This window comes from Lissotriton vulgaris, chromosome 7 (assembly GCF_964263255.1).
Source record: "Lissotriton vulgaris chromosome 7, aLisVul1.2, whole genome shotgun sequence".
NCBI lineage: Eukaryota > Metazoa > Chordata > Amphibia > Caudata > Salamandridae > Lissotriton > Lissotriton vulgaris.
The window spans coordinates 1,537,620,888-1,537,641,870 of NC_141695.1; positions in this window are offsets into that span (position 1 = coordinate 1,537,620,888).

Genomic DNA, 20,983 nt, shown 5'->3' on the forward strand with positions numbered 1-20,983 from the left:
GTCGTTTTTGCATAGATGACAATGGAGTGCTTTTGAAATATGATTGATGCTGTCCCAGATCACACGGAGATGAACTAGGAGTGCTGTTGTGTCTGTTGGATTGCCCTGTCCTACATGTGGTAAGCTGAGTGGACTGTGAGAGAACAGAAGTGTTGTGGCCCTTCTGCTGTGCTGATGCTACAGGAGCCTGTTTCACACCCATGCACTAAGTTGACAGTATGGAGACTCATTATAGTATTTATTGATGTGTTTGCAAGGTTGATGCTTCATGGGCTGAGCTAGCTTAACAAGGGTAGAGGTGAGAGAGTAATGGTAATGGAGTGGAGACTTATACGTAAAAAGGCCAGGACAAGTTTGGATTTTTATGAGAGTGGAAGGTAGGAGTTAAGTTCAAATGCAGTTCTTGTATAGGATATATGAAGTATCCTCATTCTTACAATAAGAATGTTTTGAAATGCTGGGATGTGAGAATTAGAGAGCTGTGGTCTGTGGCACTACGGAGAGACATGGCTGTTACAGGGCAGTGTCATTGATTAAGGTAGTTGTTAAAGTGCCGAAGTCAATGGAGGTATGGAGCATGGAACTGAGATGTGGATGTGAAAGGGCCACAGTGAGGCAAGGTTAAACATATTAACTGTAACAAAGTGGATAAGTGTATTTCAAGGGTATGCACATGTTATGTGAGTTGGGGTGGTGTATGGGGAGATGTGAGGTGTTGTCTAGGTTATGTATGTTGTGTTTGAATCTGTAGATGCAGTAGTTTGTGAAATGACTATCTGTAGAACTTAAGCAGAGTAGGGTGAGTGAATGGTGAGATGTGAATGAATGAGGACATATTCATTGAGAATTATAAGTGCCTGGGTGAGATATATGATGAGGTGTTAAGTGTGAATGTCAGAGTTGGATGTGATGCTGCACATTGTAATAATAGTGCAGTCCAAGACATTAGTGAGGCTCGAAATGGTGATGAGAGCTGCACATTTGACGTGATACGTTTAACGTATGCTGATGAGGTGAGGAGTTCAGCACATTGTGTACATATCATGTATGGGACAGGTGTTGGTTACATAATAATGAAGAGTGGTGCTGTGAATGTAGGTGTGGATGTAAAAAAGGCAGCACCAGTATGAGACTGTGAGAGTCTGGGTGGAAGAGTTAGAGTACAAGGGTGGAGTTTGGAGGGCAAAAATGGTTTTCCAGATAGCTGCACCAGAGGGCGATTATGAAGAGCTTGTGCATGTAGGATAGGTTGAGAGATGAGCATGTACTTTGAGGTGGATGTCAGAGGGGAGGGATCCAACCAGATCGAGTAAAGATTATGCAGGCCAAGAAGTAATATTGAGGTATACACATGAGGAGATTGGGTAGATGGAAGTATGCAAAAATATTTTCCAGATAAATGTTTAGGAGGCAGTAAGTGTTTGCTGCAGCTTGCTGTCTTCCACTCATTGTTTATGACAGATTGTTGATATGGCAGCTAGGAGAACATTAACATATGCAAAACCTATTGGCAACAGAGGACTCGTTCCCTACACCTAGCTATGCCTTGTCTGAGTTGTGTGTGGGCATAAGTGCCAAGTTACCCTCTGTAGGTAGATGTTGTCACTGATTGCTCATTCTTCCACTTGGATAGTGCCCTGTAATGGGGGTGTTGAGTGCTCATATTTTACCATCATGATGCATGAACATTGAATGGCAATTCATTGCCTAGAGGGCTATAGCCCCTCTCCCCCAAGTGAATTCTCCAGGATATGTGTTTGTGGCTGACCTCTTGGCAGACTACTCCTTAAACACCACCCCACACTTCCCAGTACACAACACACATGAATACTAACGGCATTCTGACTTTTAATGTCAGAAGTTTGGGACACCAAGGGAGATAGATGCATTGTAATGATATCTTCTAATGTGCTGATGAAAACACATTGCACTGTTACAAGAGACACATGTGCCTCCGAAACGTTATACCCAGTTCCATAAGTGTTTTCTTTGTCACTTTCTTTGCCTCCTCTAATCTGGTTTGGCCAGGGTAGCTCTTGTGTGGGTCCGCACAGGGCCCCATTCAGCCCACTAAACACAGCCACGTTGCCTGAGGGCAATATGTCTTTGTAGAGGGTCTCCATGTTTCACAGATTGGGTGGCAGTGTTTCAGTACCAAATGTGGACAAAGCAGACTTCATTGTTCAAATATCCCTCATCCTCACGGGAAACATCATTTACTACGAAGGCATCCCCACGCATAACGTTTACCACGGTACACTTACCACGCAAACGTTTTTTCAACGTGGGTGCCTTCCACGACCGTCTTGACCACGAATGTACGTTCAGCGTGGGTTGGGGGGAGAAGTGGTATTCCGTCCAGTCGTGCTGGGGGGGCTGGGGGAGGGTTGGGAGGGGGGCTAGGGGGGCTGGGGGGGCTGGGGGGTCTCCCCCCCAAAAAATAACAACAATTAAGGAGCGAGTTAGATAAATAAAAAAAACGCTCTGTGGTATTAATGAAGTAAAAGGAAAGAGCCTCCCCCAAAGACGTGCAGTGTACGTAAAAAAAACAGTCCTTTTTTTATTTTGGAAGACGTGTTTTGACGCTTGTTTCCATGGTAGATGGAAGTAAGGGCTGCTGGAGAAAGACGTGCAGGTAAGACGTTTCTACCGTGGTACAATCCTTCGTTGTAAATTCCAGCGTGGTAAAGCCACTTGCGATGTAAAATTCGCGTGGTAATGCCATGCGTGGAACTTGTAATCGTTGAAAAATCATATATTCATCCTCACAAGGTATACCCATTTCCACTGGCTTGAGGATGTAAATGTCAAATGTGTCAGAGAGCCACAGATTAAGCACCCCCCAGCATCCTCTCAAGTGGTGTCAGCTATGCTACACAATGGGCTGCACACTGGACCCTCCAACACTGTTGGTGGATCCTATGTCCTGAGACTCATGAGTACTTCTACTACTCTGCAGTACACAATATGCAAATTCTGAATCAATTATTTGTTAGCAGCTCATACTACAGCCCGAGGAGCTAGATGCTGAATAGTTGTAAATGACATTCTCAGAAGATGACCCAATACACATTGGGTTTCGTGTGCAGCACCCCCAGTGCAAACACAGTGACTATATCCTACGTTGTTGTTGGTCCATGCATTTTGCTCATTCCTGAGGGATTCTGCCTTCAAATATTTTACTTACGACTGAAACACAACAACTTCTAGGTTGTTGGAGTGAAAAGCACTGAAATCAGTACTGAGTGGCTGGGGCTGAGGACTTGGGTGTTGCCTAGGGCTAATATCCCCAGGGCTTTGCTGTATACAGAGGCATCAGTAGGTAATCTATAGACTGTGGTTCAGTTGCAGGCTGCAATGTTAGCTATGCTGACAGCTGCTCAAACACGCCACACCCATCTGCTTGAGCAACTGTGTTGCTTTTACTGTGCAACATGACAAGCAAGAATGCACACAGAGTGAGATAAGTCAAGGCAGCTCCTATCCTGCCTCCTCTGTTTCTTAACAACAGCGCACCAGATGTTGATGAATATGGATCACCTGCCCCAGATGCACACTAGTCAGGCAGGCATGCATGAATCCATCACAGTGTATTGGTGTGGCCTATACATTCCCCCTTAGTCTGAACGCAAGGTAGATGTTTCCTGATTCCTGACTATATTGAACCTCCTCGCACTTGATCTGGCAGCGCGTGCATTGATCAACCCCCCGTTGGCTGGTACAAGAGATACTCAGAGTGACTGCACACTGCCATGTTGACCACTCATGCGTTGGGTAGCCTCCCACTGAGTCTCGATAATGCTGTTGAGCTTGTACTTGAACACAGGTGACATTCTCTCTTAGGCCACCTTGAAAGATTGGAGACACCCACAATCCATGTGGCAATTATTTCAGTGTACATTGCTAAAACCCAAGTTTGACCTAGCTGAGCTTATGGCCACAAGCTCCTTTATCCCCGCTTGCAAGGAATTGCTAATCCTTAGTATTGTAGAGGTACCTTGCCTGCTGTTACACGAATGGCATCTAGTGCATGGTGTCCAAAAGGATTCCATCCCTTATAGATCCACAATGCTTTACATTCTTATGCAAATTGGTGTGCTGTAGGTGATCCATGGGAGGTGTTCCTATGTAGACTGCTTGGTGCTAGGACTGCTAATAGCATACAATGCCAATGATCTGTATACCAGTCAGTCACAACTGAACATGGCAGGGCTGCTGCAACAACACATTAATGTTTTTCATGCCAAGCAAACTGCCCAAGTCAATGGTCACCCTACTTTCCCTCCACAAGAGGTGATGGTGGATGAGCAGTGTGTGATGCATGAGTTTCATGTTTCTTGGACAGTATGGATTTGTAACTGTGATGATACAAAGAGTCTCATTGTGTGAATCTCAGAAGGGCCATATCTTCATTACGGCCACAGATGGTTTTTATGATCACTCTTCCAGTTACAGGACAAGGCTGTACCTCACTTTCTAAGAAGATAGGGGCATAGTATCAAGGGATTTATCTCCGCTTTTTTGGCTTTAAAAGCCAAGAAAGCGGAGATAAAATTACCTTCCTATCAGCAACAGGGTGCTAACTCGCAAATTTGCATGTTAGCACCCTTTTTCTCTACGCTTCCCCTTGCATCTCTAATGAGATGCGAAGGGGGTGTTCCAGAGAAAAATAATAGTAGAAATGTTGTTAAGCAACATTTCTCCTATTATCAAGGATTTCACTAACCCTGTTAGTGATAAAAAAAAGCAGCGCTAACCGCGGTTAGCACTGCTTTTTTTACACCTGGTATTTTCCTGACTTAGCCATTATATCCTATGGAAGGTGGATATCATGGCTAAGTTTGTGAGCCCCTATCATCAAGCTAACGCCAAACTTCGAGAGATTATCGTTGGTTTTCCAGCCATAATCTCTCAATTGGCAGTTAGCGTGAGTATTTTATCACTTCTGAGATAAACCTTGCTAATAGCAAGTTATCTCTGCGATAATTTCTGGCGATGCTTAGCGTTAAAAAAGTCGTTGCTAAGCATCGTTAGCGGTAAATATCGCTAAACGTTGGTAATATGCCCCATAATGCTCCCCTTGTGTTTTTGTCATCACCTAGCAGTGGCTGTGCCTGGTGCCACCTCAAGGGAGTTTGACACCAAACTGCGAGGGTTGATCTGTAACAGTGACATGAAAGTGTGGCTCTGTGGAAGCTGCATCTGCCAAAGCAAAGGCTGTCAAGGTTCTGCATTTTTAAAGGAATGCTATGTGGTTGGACCACTGCAATGGCCATTGTAGAGTTTGTTTGGTAGGCAGTTTTACTTTGTGAGCATGTTCTCAAAATGCAGGGTACATGAGATTGCAGGATCAATGTTGCTCCCTGAAGCACAGCTCCCCTGTGGAACTGATGGCCTGGTGAAAGACAAGTGCGTTTTTGGGGTACTGGGCCTGTGGCTACTGAGGGACATGATTTCATACTATATATTCTGCACATTCTGGCTCATTTCCTTAGAAGCATTGTTGAGAAGGACTGACAGTATGGAGAAACACAGGTTTGAGCTCAGTGGCGGACCTAATCAAGGTCTTGGAACACATTACCTTTGTCCAGTATCAGGAAGAACCTGACGTTGCAGGGTCTAATTCTTGGCACATGGTACACTGATGGCTGAGATGGGACACATGTGGAGAGTGACAGACATTGATTAAGCACATCGGCCCCTGACCCATGGCCTGCACGTAAGGGGTGGCGTTTGGAGACTTATTATAGTATTTATTGATGTGTTTGGACACATGAAGAATGACCTACTGTCTCCTGGTCGCTAGATATGGAACACTGATATAATATGAGTTGTCCACAGGCGAGGAGTGAGAATAGACTAGACACTAAAGATTTACGGTATATCATGATGCCAAACTCCATTCCATTCAATTTGAAATCTGGCACAGAGCATGTCTCACCTCAGCTGCCCGAACACGAAAGTTTATGTCCTGCCCTTTGTACAAATGATGTAATGCACCTATTTTGTCATTGATACATATGTTCTGGACATGACTATATGCTGCAACCCTGTGTTGCAGTGTTACAGATGTACTTAGCCCAGTGAGGGGTTGGTTCCACCACCTGCCAATGGAGTGGTTCCAGAGAGGGATATTCCTGCAGATACTGTTTTTGAAGTTATCCAATGAAAGGATGGATTTGAAAATGCTCTTCACATGCTAGGCCCTTTGAATGCATTGTTAGGACACTGCAATCCCAACACTGCAACTCTCTTGTGCAGCAACTGGCTAATGGTGTAGGCCTGAGGCTACAGTGCAGCGCAGGGAATGAGTTGCCTACACAGGATTGCAATAGCTAAGCTGTAGGACAATTTCTTACATTAAGAGCCACTGGATGAGTGTGGGACTTTGTAGGTGAGGGTTAGAGACACATGGTCATGGACCTATAAGAGGTGTTCTGGGCATGGCTAGATGAGGCAGCTGCTCTGTCATTTGTGAGGCAGACTTGTTGATGTGTAGAGGTATATTTTAGAGTACCCATATGCCAAGATGTCAACTGTTGACTATAGCTATTGTACTAGAGGGCCCGGTCTCACCCCCCATATATGGACTCTGAGGTATCTGGTTTGTTGACCTAAATGCCAATGATCCCTGTGTTCATCTACCTTGTTATGCTTATCATTTTGTTCAATTTTGTACCATATGCTCCTTTTGTGTTATGCTTCACCGAATAATGAATGTTTCTTAGGCCCATATGACAAGATCGCATTGCATGCTTAATGAAAGATGATTTACATCCATCCCAATTTGTATCCAGGACATGATAGTGAGCTGATAGTAAGGATTTGGTTTGGATGTTGATGTGTCTTGTGACTTGTGTGCAGAGACATTCATTGCGACATATGCCAGAAAATGCCTTTTCCTGTCTCTGTCTTTTGCATGTGAGACATTGACTTAGTTTGGAGATGTGTGTCTTGCTTTTCCAATGTCTTGGATGTTAACCCATCCTTTGTATACCTGCAGATTTGATGCCTGCTCCATGTGGACAGTTATCACTTTGTCCCTTTTTGAGTGCTCTGACTCAAAGTGTGACATTCTGATATCATGTCCTGACTAAATTGGTAGATATCCTATCCCTTGACCTGCTGGCTTGCCTGAGTGAACAGTGGTGGCTGAACAGCACGGGTCCACCAGGGGCCTGTAAACCTGGCCTGGCAAAGCATAGGGGGGCCACATGATAGTTTTGTCCCAATGTATTTCATTGTGGTGTGCTAGCTATCAGACCTGTTGCATGCTAGGATTGTATGTAAGATCTTCATCTGTCTGAGTCCTGCTCTGAATATGTGATGGATCCTTCCTATGTTGTTATTCCTGACACATCTGACATCCCATTCGGGTTGTGTTTCCCTATGATGACCTGGCTACCTGCCCTCCGGTGAGGATGAGATGATTTTTGATGTAGGCATGGGTGCATACCTGCACAAACACTGCCGTGCTAATCTGGACACAGGGTAGGGGCCTGTGGGATTGTACTGATGGGTGAGTGGAAGGACAGGTTGGACTGTAGTAGTCAATTAGTTGGTTAGAGACATGTATTGATCTGTCAACAAGTGATGCTTCAGGCAAACTGAGTTGTGAGATATCAACCTGTTCACCTCAGCGCGAATTCCACTGCGGTGCGGGCATTCTTATCAGTGGGCGGGGTTCGGCCGGCCCCGGCCGTCCTCCGCACACGCCCACCGCCACGTGGGATGGCCGGGGGCCGTCCGCAGCACCAAAGGGGTTAAACAAGCTAGTCCTAGGTTTTCCATCAGATTGAGTGAAAGTATTGTAGAGCTACTTGATAGATCAGTCATATAACCTGACTTCATTTTCCTGTGTGGTAAATGCATGTTGTTGTTTAATGTTAAACTTTACAGAGTAGGTCATGTGCTTCTTGCTATGGTGTTTGGGAAATGCCAAGGTAAATAGGATAAATTATGTCACTTCCTGCAATGTGACTTCCTATGACATGAGATATTGTGGTCTTTGTATGTGTTTGATATATTTGGATTAAGCATGGGCGAATTTTGCGAATCTCGCGTTCGCGAATTTTGCGGATTTGCGAACTCGCAATCCGCAAAATCCGCGAATTCTCGCGAATTTGCGGATTTTTTTTTTTTATGTATGCGCGGGTTTCTGCCAGTTCGCGAGGGTTTTGTACAATTTCGCAAATTGCGAACTTACCTGTCGGGTCGCAAGTTTCGCGAACTTGTTGTTTCTACGTGTCCAGCCTGTTTGGGACACTCTTCTTCATCGATGCCACTCTCTGTCACCACTGCCACTCTCTGACTACTCATGCCACCCTCTGGCCCACCCATGCCACCCTCTGTTTCATCACAGCACCCTCTGGTTGTCCAGTCAGTGTACATTATTGTGGCAACGCAAGCACACCTTCCCTGCCTCAAGTGACCTGAATTAATTTGGGGCTGATTAATGTGTCACAGAATATTTTTTTAGCTGGCACCTGCTTCCTTAGTGCTTCCTGATTAGTGATCTTTTGCACTTGCTAAGTGCTTTCATTGTTGCAAAATTAGTTACAACACCTTCCCTGCCCCAACTGACAATAATTAATTAGGGGCTGATTAATGGATTTGAACTTCCAGCCTGGCTCCTGCTTGTCTCCCTTAGCTGTAATTCAGGACCTTTGTGGCATATGTGTAACTATTCTGAGGTTCAGAGCAGGGTCACATAATAGTTGCAACTGGCAACTGAACTCTGGAGGGGCCCCTCAGGAAGCACTACAGGAAATGGCTACTAATGATGAGCCTGAACTTTTGAACCTGGTAAGTAGTTTCAGTTTTGCTAAGATCGTATTTCTGCAATTTTGCACTTATTCGCGGGGCGCGAAGTTGTACTGGGATGCCGCGAACTCACGCGAACAGTGCGAGCAAAATCCGCTGCTCGCGGATTTGCGGATTTTGCGGGAGATTCGCGAATCTCGCGGATTGCGAATTTACCGAAAATCCACAAAATCCGCGAGCGAAACGGATTTTCCGCCCATGCTTAATTTGGATTTTTCCTTGTGAAATGAAGCATGTAGGTGCGGGCATGGTGCCAGTACCTATGTCTCTGGGGGCATACTTTTGTGAGTAGATTGAAGTTCTGTTGCCCTGTGATGTTTTGTTGTGTGTTTTGGTGTACACATGCATTCATTTAGTTATATATGCAAATCTATATCTGTGTGCATTCCTGTTCCAATGAAAAATGTGTGTCTCCCCAAATATTTGGGGGTCTGACTGTAGCTACCTGATGATGACATTTCCTTATTTGCCATGCAACATGCTAAAGAACACTTTCTGCTGTATTGATTTTCGCTGGATAGGTATGTTATCCTGTAGGGCTAGGTGTCTAATTTACCTTTGGCGACGACTGCGTTGATTGGGGTTGTAATATTCATCATAGAGAGATTATATGAGCGATGAATTCCATAGCTGCACAGAATTGGTTGAAATACTCCCTTTCTGCCTGCTCTGATGAGGTGGTTGGCCCAACAGATTCAGAACATTGGAAGTATGCATCGTAATAGGGCTAGTAGTTTTGGAATTGAAAGTGGTCCAAGTGCTCCATTTGGCATTTACAAAGGTTTCCTGGTCAGAATATCCAGCCAGAAACAGAGTAACAGAGTTGGTTGGTAGCATAGAGTTTTGGGCATCATAATGCGTCCGTCGAAACAACTGCATCCAGGAACGAGTTGTCAGGCTTTCCTCCTCCGACAGGCTCTCGGATGCCCTCAAATGGTTCCATTTACTACTCCCATTCCAAGATAAAGTAACTCACTGAAGGTGTTGGATACTAAAGGGGCAACATTTACTATTCCCACTTCATTTTAGTGTGTGTCAAGATAGGGTTTTGGACACTGAAAGAGTTCAGTTTACCATTCCCACTCCGATATAACTTAACTCATGGAAGGTGTTGGGCACTAAAGGGATAACATTTACAATACCCACAATAACTAACCAAAATATTGCACCCTAAAAAATAACTTTACTATTGCTACCACAATATCACAAACATATATCTACATTTTTCTTAAAAACACATAAATGTTTCAAATTAAAACACACATACTTAACTAAAATATATGTTTTCCATAGAACTTTTAGAATACATTTTGTATCAAATGTTATAAAATATTATTTTCTTTAAAGTTTTTAGCAATAGTTTATCAAATTATCAAAGTATGTATATATATATATATATATATATATATATATATATATATATATATATATATATATATAGTTCCAAGTTTGCTTCAAAGACGAGTTCCGCACTCCCAGGCAGGGTAGGTAACAGCCTTTATTAGTGAACAAGGCAGCTTTCTCATCTCGTTTTTCAAGTCCTTTAGCCTGACGCATTTCGGGGAATTCGTTCCCCTTCCTCTGAGGCTTGAGTGAGCAACTTCAGTTTTTAGATCTCTGCCATGTCCCCTGCGTGCTCTTTCTTCAATTTATTGACCTCCGGTGTGTCATCACGCTGCAACAGCAGTTATTTTCTCCTATTGCACGCTGGGACTTGCAGTGCTTTACATCTAATTTGCTCCCCTTTGGTGGGTTCAGTTTGCTCACGCCGTTTTCAGGACTCGTTTAACAACTCTCTGGTGAGTCGAAATGAGAACCTGCTTGTAAATCAAAGTCCTTGCCACGCCGATCACCGAGGGAATATTTCTTTTCTTCCCCCCGTGCAGACCCCTTCCTCTTTGCTGGGGCGGTGCGTCGACTCCACGGCTTGAAGCCGCCGTGAAAACATAATTCCAAGTTTGCTTCAAAGACAAGTTCCGCACTCCCAGGCAGGGTAGGTAACAGCCTTTATTAGTGAACAAGGCAGCTTTCTCATCTCGTTTTTCAAGTCCTTTAGCCTGACGCGTTTCGGGGAATTCGTTCCCCTTCCTCTGAGGCTTGAGTGAGCAACTTCAGTTTTTAGATCTCTGCCATGTCCCCTGCGTGCTCTTTCTTAAATTTAGTGACCTCCGGTGTGTCATCACGCTGCAACAGCAGTTATTTTCTCCTATTGCACGCTGGGACTTGCAGTGCTTTACATCTAATTTGCTCCCCTTTGGTGGGTTCAGTTTGCTCACGCCGTTTTCAGGACTCGTTTAACAACTCTCTGGTGAGTCGAAATGAGAACCTGCTTGTAAATCAAAGTCCTTGCCACGCCGATCACCGAGGGAATATTTCTTTATATATATATATATATATATATATGCCACAAATTGTTCCCAAATTGCCACAGAACAAGAGGAGACACAACGGGGATTTCAGGAAAGGGCTTTATTTCAAACGAGCAGGCATGACGCGTTTTGGACATTTCCTTTATCAAATGGCAGCTTCAGTAACGTTTCCCCCATCAATCCTTTCAAAATACCACCAGTCGTTCTGCCATTGGTAGCTTTTCCAGGTGGGCCGGGTTAGTGTCTCTGACACACCTGCAGTCGCGTCGACAGACTACAGTTACCAACAAGCACTGCTCATTGCATGTCAGGTGAGTGCTCCACTCGCCTCCATCATGTCCCCTCCTGGGTACTGGAAATTTAAAAACGCTGTCTGAGGTTCTTGGGGAATGCCGCTGATGAAACACTGTCCCCTCCTGAGTCCCCAAACGTCTCTACCGCAAAAGTCCGCTTTCAGCTCAGCCTGGAAAGTGCTCATATCCTTATCATAGCAGTGACATAGCGCAGCAGGTTGTGTGGTACTGTCCTGTGGGATAAAAATCAGACCGTTAGTGCACCGCACAGATTGTATCAAATTTACTTGTAGTATATTCTATGTTTATGTTCTGACCTACAAAGGCTGTTGTGTATAAGGAAGCAGTACCCTGGGATTAAAAGGTGGATTGTGCAGTGAGGGAGAAGTGAGGGGTGTGTGAGTTAAAAAAAGGGGAAGGAGGAGTCAGCGTGTGTCAGCGAAGCACAATCAATGTGATTGTAGTGGGCACAGAGAGACATTTATAGATGACTGTACATCTCCTCATCCTGGTTCATGCCATTGGGGAACTTGGTGCCTGCCTGTAGTATGAAGGTGACTCACGTTTCCAGAGTGCAGCAACTCGATTAACTCTCAAGTTAACACTGACATTGTCCAGAGCAAAGAAGTTTGCTTTGGTCCAATCTGCCTCATGTTCTCTGGCAAAGTGTCTTGCTGTACTGTAACTGTTGTCCCTGTTGGTGATGGCACGCCAGTGTTCAAGTATACGTTTTTTCACTGCAAAGTTAGTGGACCCAATATACCATAGGCCGCAGGGACAGACAATCATGTACACAACAAACTCGGTGTTGCAGTTAATTAAAAGAGGTATTCTCCATTTAGTTTTGGTTCTCTCTAGGGTAACCTCTGTGACATTCGAGCTGTGCTTGCATGCCTTACAGTTACCGCATTTGCGGAACCCCTTAGTCTGTTGTAACCAGCTGGTTTTCTTACCCTGGAAGTGACTCTGTACTAGGATATCTCTAAGGGACGCATTTCTTTCATACGTGACTGATGGTCTGACCCCTATTTCATTTCTCAAGATGGGATCTTGCTTGAGAATGTCCCATCTGTTTTTGAGAATGTTGCAGATCTGATTGGAGTGACTGCAGAATTTGGTGATGAACCTGATCTGCTGTGTGTTACTTTTTTGGGTGCTTTTCTGGGGGGAGACACTGTCTCCAAGTACCTGATCCCTGTCCTTTGCTTCTACTCTGGTTTCTGCCTGGTTTAAATGTAAATGTAAATGTAAATGTACAGGAATTTATATAGCGCAAATCACCGAGCGGTTTCTAAGCGCTTGCTTAGGGAACCTGTCCTGGTATTCCCCTCTGAGATAACCCCGGCAGGGTATCCGCAAGGTGAAAGCCAGGCATCCCGCCGCGAGGGGCCGTTGTGGAGATTAAGCAAGCTATTGCCCAGAGTCGCAGAGTGTGAACCCAAGAGTCGAGTAGGCACCGGAGCGAGAATTGTCGAGTCCATGGACATTTTAGGATTCAAGACCCCGCCGAGCTGGGAATTGAACCCTGGTCCCGGGCTGACCTCTGCTTCCAGGTCTGCCTCCTCTAACCAGTGAGCCACACTTCTCCACGGCCATAGGCCGCAGGGACAGACAATCATGTACACAACAAACTCGGTGTTGCAGTTAATTAAAAGAGGTATTCTCCATTTAGTTTTGGTTCTTGAGCCTTTCTTGAGTATCCCCTCTCCTTGAACCTGAGTTTCATGTCATTTTTTGTTAGTTCATAGGACTCCGCCAAGCTACAATTGCGTTTGGCTCTCAGAAATTCGCTGTATGGGATGCCCAATCTGAAAATTGGGGGTGTGCGCTGGTGGAGTGAAAAATTGAGTTTCCTGCGGTTGCTTTGTTGAAGAGATTGGTGTTTTTTCTCCCTTTCTCTACCGTAAGTCTCAGGACAAGGAAATCAATCTGTGTTTGGCTGTAGTGTCTGGTGAAGCGTAGGTTGACATGGTTGGCATTAATACAGTCAATGTACAAGTTAAGCTCACTTTCCGAGCCTTTCCACACAAAGAAAATGTCATTTATATATCTCAGCCATTTATTGACATTCAGTGCCCATTTCTCTGTTTGGTCGTTCCAGAGCACATGCTTCTCCCACCAGCCTACCAAGAGATTGGCATAGCTGAGGGCAAAGTAGATGCCCATGTAAGTGCCTTGTAGCTGTTTAAAGTGCACATTTTCAAACATAAAACATTTTCTTTTAAACAAACAGAAATCATTTCAAGCAACGTAGTTGTGTGTTGAAGGTACTCTACTTTGTGATCTCTAAGGAAGTTCTTACAGTCTTTGAGACCATCCTCATGTCTTATGCTTGTATAGAGTGCCTACACATCTAAACAAACAAGCCAGTCCCCCACCCCCATCACAGTGTTTCTAGTTTTGTGCAGGAAGTCTGTTGTGTCTCGTATATATGATTTCAGTTCTTTTATATAGGGAGTAGGAAATATATATATTTTAATAAGAAATAAAGATAATATAGTTATCAAAAATATTTAACATAGGTAAGACAATGCTAAAAAATATTTGAAAAAACTAATTAAATTTTTTAGAAAAGAACATATTTCTAATTATTTGTCAAATGTGATATTTTCCTAACTCAACTATAATTCATTTTTATATAATAAAAAAAGTAATTATATTTTTAACATTTTCAAAATTAGATTTTCTTTTATAAAAACACATCTTTAAATTAGATTTCGTTTAGGTATGAATTTTTCAAATAACAATATTCATATTTTTTCAACAAATATCACATTACAATGTTTATTACAAAATAGTTTTTTTTACATTTTTATTAACAGTAATTTTCAATTACAACACCTTTATTACATATATAGATTTACTTTTTTTAAATACCACATTTTTACAACAATTCTAGAACAATTAATTTTATTCCAAAGTAATCAAATAATATTTACAAATGGTGCCACCATTCTTCCCTATAAACCCAACATCCCACTGCTAAAAATTATTTTTTATTGAATAAATGAATAAATGCACTTAAAAAAATGTACACTGATACATCATTTTTTTTAAATACTTCCCACCCTGATCCCCTATAAACCCAACATTCCACTCCTAAAAAATATAGCTATACTAATAATAATCAATTACAAAATACATTTGTACATCGTTATTTTAAATAACACCTAAAATGATTTTTTTGACAAGGATATTCAACACACTGATATTTATGTTTCACAGTAATTGTGACACAATACTTATGTTACTCATTATTTGGTTTCTATCTATCCAATATCTATCTATCTATTTATCTATCTATCTATCTATCTATCTATCTATCTATCTATCTATCTATCTATCTATCTATCTATCTATCTATCTATCTAGATATACATATATTCATATATACATATATTCAAAGTAATACGTGTAAAATAATGATTCAAATAATAAAATGCAAAATAAATATTTTGTATAATTATGGGCCTGAGTTCGGCCATCTTACCAATGTACCAGAGTTGTCCCTTGAAGACCACCGGGGCAGCAGTCTCCCACACATCGTATTGCGATGTGATTGCTGGTGCAGTGGTGGTCTTTCTGATGGTAGTGTATATTTTTTCAAATATGTTAATGCTGATGTACATATTTTGACTGCAGTATACATATATGCATGACATATGAAAAAATACCTCCTAAGATCACTGTCCAATTACTGGAGTATGGGCCATATATGCTCAGTCCCGTCCAGTCAATACATGGCTGTTTTCTTTGGGATTAAGATTCTGCTGTGAAGGACCTGGAGAAAGGGATTCACTTGGGAGACTGAAGACAAGAAAATTAAATGGGTTAGTATACACCCCAATTCCTTTGGTTCTCCTGACTCGAAACAGGCGGTCCCACCCTGTGGTTGGCTCTTCGGAAAGTCAACTCGTAATTTGGACGGCAGTGAAACTATTCTGCACTGCCCTATGACAACTCCTTTTTCCTAACTGCCATTGAGGGGGTCTATGAATGGCTATTGGTGTTGGCGGTGATCCGGTGGTCTGTCGTACAGTAAAACGACAACATCATATTATGATCAATCCTGTGGTGAATCTGACGCCGACACAGTGGCAGAGGTGTGACCACCGAACTTGTAATCATGCCCGATGTGACTATATTTATCTACTATTCCTCCGTTGGACTTCAGAAAGGGGATCTTTACCTTTCCCACTCCAGTTACCACAATTATGGGGAAAGTGTTAGACTTCAGAAGAGTAAGATTCATTATTTCTACCCCGGTCAGTGCAGCAGCAGGGAAAGCTTTGGATGTCAGTGGGGTGAAATTTACTATTCTCACTCAAGTCTAAGCAACAGTATGGAAAGCGTTGGACTTCAAAGGGATGAAATGTACTATTGCCAGTCCAGTCTACACAGCAGTAGGGAAAGTGTTGAACTTTGGAGGGGTTTCATTTACTATTCGCACACCAAACAGCACAATAGTAGGGAAATTGCTGGATTTCACAGGAGTGAAATTTACTATTCCAACTTCAAACAGCTCAACATTAATGAAAGTTTTGGACTTCAGGACAGTAAAATGTACTATTCCAACTACAATCTGTGCACCAGTAGGAAAAGCGCTGGTCTTCGGAGTGCTGGAATCTACTATTTCCACTCCAACCTACACAACAGTAGGGAAAGTTTTGAACTTTGGAGGAGTTATATTTACTATTCTCACTCCAACCAGGGCAACAGTAGAGAAAGTTTTGGATTTTAGAGGTGTAAAGTTTACTATTCCCACTCCAGTCAGTGCCACAGTACGGACTTTGTTGGACGTTGGATGGGTAAAATTTACTATTCTCACTCCAGTCTGTTTAAACAGTAGGGAAAACCTTAGATTTTTTAGGGCTGAAATGTACTATTCCCACTGCAAACACCACAGCAGTAAGGCAAGTATTGAACTGCGAAGAGGTTGGCTTTTACTATTCCTACTGCAATGTAAGAAAGAGAAGGGAAAATATTTCACTTCAAACACATTTTATGTATGAAAATCCCACAAATGTAGTAAAAATACTAAACTCCTAATAAAAAAAACTTAATTAACCTGAAAAACATATATTTACGAATGTAATACTAGTCAATAAAAAAATTAAATATCAGTTAATAAAAAAATGTTTTTCAATTATAAATTAATTCACTTCTTTTACAGAGTTTTATTTAGCGCAAACCTGACCCGAATCAGGTATCAGAGTGCTTTACATGGCATCAGTTACATTACATGAGCACACATTCATTTTTATTAGGCATGGGGATATTATGTGATTTGCCCAGAATTACAGGATATTCAGGGTCATTGCTGAGAATCGAACTCGGGGGCATATTATCAAGGACCGGTGTTAAAATGATTGCTGTTTTATCGGCAGGAAACTGCAGATAAAACGGCCATAATGGGCTTGATAATACACACTTGTTAATTCCCATAGAAGCCCATGTTCTCACCAGAACATGGGCTTCTATGGGAATTAACAAGGGCGTATTATCACGCCCATTATAATTTTAACACCGGTCCTTGATAATATGTCCCGTAGCTCCCCCGATTCAAGGCCGACCGCCCTAGCCGTTAGGCCAACTCCTCTCCCCATTCCTTTCACCATCAGCACCCCTACAGACCTTGCAGCCCATCCATAAAATATAACTACAAAAAAAAAACTATTCCATAATTTACATATTTAAACTATTTGCCTGTTTCACTAACTTTCTGATGAGTCATGCATGGAGGTGTCCCCGCCATGAGCAGCTCGGACGAAAGAGTCATCATAATCTGGGCAGTGGGAAGCTTGCACTCCAAGACCCACCTGCGGCTCTACTGCAGTTGACGCGGTAGCAGGAGTCTTGGAGTTGGCAGCAGTTCAGCTGCAGTCTTTAGCCAAGTTCCAAACAGTATTGTTGTATCTGGCGGCTGGACTGCCAAGGCAGTCAGGAGGCTTCCGAAAAAGCAAGGATGGCCCCATTCCACCAAACTCTGAATCTGGCCTTATATCATTATTATTTTTTCTGCTGCATATTACTTCATATTCATAATGCCAATTAAAAGGTCTGTAGTATATTTCCCTGATCAAGTAGGCAATGAAAACAGTCAGAGACTCAGAAAGACCTCAGCAGAAAAGTAAATTTTGTAAATCTAAAGGACAAAGCAGTCTCAAGGGAAGAGCAGCTTGTTCCTGATGTTTTATTATTTCTAAGTTTGTAGAAGCCTACCCTTATCTCTTCCTGAATAAAATACCTACTTGATATATTATCATATATCTCCTCCACTTCCACGACATGCATTTGTGTTCCAGGTACGTTTTGTTTCTGCGTTGATGCTAGCATATTTATTTATTTATTATTTATTTATTTTATAGCATTTATAAGGCGCACAGCTACCCACAAAGTGTTTCCCGGCGCCGAATTAGCATAACACAGGACACAACTAGAGAGAGAACAGATCAGAAGGCAATTATTTGTCGAACAACTAGGTTTTTACGCTTTTCCAGAAGCTCCTGTAATTTTCTTCTTTGCGTATATGAATGGGCAATGTGTTCCAAAGAGTTGGACCCAGGTATGAAAAGGATCTCCCGCCCATTCTAGCCCGTTTGTACCTAGGTACCGCAAAGTTCGCTGATGTAGCTGAACGAAGATTGCGATTGGGAAAGTAAGGCTTGGCATGGTCTTGAAGATACTTGGGAGCAGTCCCAGCTTTGATTTTAAACAGATAGCTCAGGGTTTTAAAGCGAATCCGGTTTTCAACCCTGAGCCAGTGCAGGTCCCTAAGATGTTTAGTGATCCTGGCGGATCTGGGGATTCTGCAAAGCAGTCTGGCCGCAGCGTTTTGTACCAGTTGCAAGCGTCTTATTACTGCTTTGTTTGCACCCAGGTACAAGATGTTACCGTAGTCAAGCCGAGATGTCACTAAGGCATTGACTACGGTCTTCTGGGTGGTAGGTGGCAGCATCCAGACAATTTTACGTAGCCATCTGAGAATAGTGAAGCATATGCCTGCCACTTTGTTGGCTTGCTGTGTCATGGATAGACTGTCATCTATGATGACCCCAAGGATTCTGACCTGAGTGGCTGGTGGCGGGAGCTTGCCCAATGACGTCGGCCAGTGGGGGTCGCTCCAAAGATCTTTACTGTTCCCTAGGAGGAGGATCTCTGTTTTCTCCCGATTCAATTTAAGTTGGTTAGCCGACATCCAACAAAATATTTCGTGAAGGCCTATTTTTAGTGCAGATGGAGCAGACGGGTCAGATTTGGAGAGTGAAAACAAAATTTGAGAATCGTCTGCATAGGTCATTAAGACGAGACCGACATTTTCTGCAAGGTTGGCTAGTGGTCGAAGGTACAAATTAAACAATAGGGGACTCAGGATAGATCCTTGTGGTACACCGTGGCGAGAGTAGAAAACATCAGAACATGCCTCAGAAGAGGTGATCTGGAAGGTGCGAAGGGATAAGTATGATCTAATCCATTCTAACGCCCTGCCCTCGACACCACTCTCCTTCAGCCTGACAAGCAGTCTGGAGTGAGAGATGGTGTCAAAGGCCGCACTTAGGTCCAGCAAGACCAGTGCCACCGTTTGGCCATCATCTCTGAGCTCTCTGATCTTTTCTGTGATCCCGAGCAGGGCAGTCTCGGTGGAGTATCCACTCCTGAAGCCAAACTGGGACGGGTGAAGTAGGTCATTGTTTTCCACATATGTTGAAAGAGCCTCATGAATTTGCCTTTCCAACATTTTGGAAAAAGCGGGGAGTAACGATATTGGTCGATAATTGGCCAATATCGTAGGATCGGCGGCCGGCTTTTTTAGCAGAGGGCTGACTATGGCATGTTTCCATAAAGCAGGAACTGAGGCCTGTTCTATGGAGGCGTTAAGTATCTCTGTTATGAGAGTCAAGACGATCTTCTCAATCTTTTCAGTGAAAAAAGACGCCAAATCCTGACACTGCTGAGTATTGAGAAGGGTAGCCTCCGCTCTAGAGTTTTCTCCAGCCTATTCTTTCACAGTGTTAAAGAGAGTCTGGGATTTGTTTACGGCCGTGTTTATGGTAGTAGTAACATAGCATGCTTTGGCGTTCATGCATGCCGAGTGGTAGCTATTTCTGGCCTTACGGTAGATCTCTTTTTGGTGCAGTTCATAGTTCTTACGCCACTGTCTCTCCAGGTTCTTACAGCTAGATTTTTCTTTCTTGAGGGCCTCTGTGTACCAGGGGACGGGGGGACGATGTACTTTCCCTTTGCAGCGGGATAGGGGCAGACAGGCATTCACTGCGTCATTTAGCCATGTCTGTGTGGTCTCAGATATGCTTTCCATGTCTCCATCAAGACATGGGTGGTCTTTCTTCAATGCATTGTTGAGATCATCCAAGTTTAGAGTTTTCCAATTTCTCCTAAAAGATTCAGAGGGGGTAGTGAAAGGGCGTTTGGTTGGTTTAAGAGAAATAGAGAAAAGTGTGAGGAAATGATCTGACCAGCAAATAGGGGTGGTATTCAGCCATAATAGTTATTTCATGTTAGATATGATAGGGTCTAGCAAGTGTCCTGCTTTGTGGGTGGGACCCTTATTGCGCAACGTCATATCTAACGCCATGAAGTCATCAATAAGATTTTTACAGATCGTATTGTTATCATCCTCCAAATGGAGATTCAGATCACCGAGTACTGTGAAATTTTAGGCGTTCAAATGGTGAGGTAGAATAAGATTTACCAAATTATCTGACCATGAGGTGTTATTTACTGGTGGTCGATAAATGAGTAAGCCAGAGAAGGTAAAATTAGGACTAAGGGTAATTTTAAAAGATGCCGCTTCGCAGTTAGGAATGTCTGCAGGTTCGAAGTTGCATATGAGATCTCTACTGTAAATAATGGCAATGCTTGGCCAACACGGTCCCTCCTTATCCTATGTATATATTTTGAATACATTAACAGGGGGATTTTTTGTGATTTGTGCCGGTGCTTTTGCCACTCCCATATGTTTGTTTTCTTATATGTTACAGCTACGCCAAGGCCGAATAGTTTATTGAAAAGTGAAGTATGTGAAATCCACTGTCAGTGTGCTTACGGAGGGAAATTAAGAAAAATATCTGTCTACATCTAATCGATGGGTAAACAAAAAAATCTGGCAGATGTCTTAACCAAACACAAAAAAACTGTGTTTGTGTTGGCCACACCTCCTTGAATCACAAAACGTTGGACAGCAGGGCGATGCAGGCTGCTCAAAGTGACTTTGAATGACTGCCCGCATCCAATCAGAATAGTCCGAATGCCAATGTAAATGAAGCAATATAGTGGGATTATGCTGATTGTCTACTGGCATTCAATGATAATGCGCAATGCATAAACTGTCCTAGAATCACACTGAGGGTCATTTAACAGTGGATCATAGTGAAAATGCAACACAGAGCTTTTTCCCTTGATTTATGCGTGATGAGCAGACAGTAATCATGCGACATTTGTGGATTCACATTGTAACTGTCATCCACAACTGCCTTCATG